The following is a 473-nucleotide window of genomic DNA, read 5'->3' as shown; positions in this document are numbered from 1 at the left end:
AAACCTGGTCAACCAGGTTGACTTCTCACTGGATTCCTTCCTTATGCAAATGTTCTGCTTAAGGCTGGGTGGCAGCCTCTGTATTTACATTTCTGTCTTTGTTCATACACACTAGTCTTAGAATTGAATTGCAGTATAAACAATTGCATTGTTCTTCTAGCTCATATCCTCTAATTTAAATTCTAACAGTTACTTTAAGATACAATTTGAACTTCTCCTCTGAGACAATGGCAATTCCCAGTAATTTTGGGGTAAGAATGTGTTCACTGAGAGTTGGAACACTCAAACACTGCAGTTCAATCTGGTCTTGTGGTCCAGTGCATTATGCTGCAGAATGCCACCAGGTTATCCAAGATTCAGTTCACTGTAAAACAGATCAAAATATATCTAAGGCATTTTTCTTTTAAAGGTCCAATACAATGTTGTGTGCCCTTGAGTCTGTTGTGACTCATAGCGACCTTGTATAGGGTTTC

Source organism: Chrysochloris asiatica, unplaced genomic scaffold (genome assembly GCF_000296735.1).
Source record: "Chrysochloris asiatica unplaced genomic scaffold, ChrAsi1.0 scaffold00093, whole genome shotgun sequence".
NCBI lineage: Eukaryota > Metazoa > Chordata > Mammalia > Afrosoricida > Chrysochloridae > Chrysochloris > Chrysochloris asiatica.
This window is presented reverse-complemented; position numbering follows the sequence as displayed.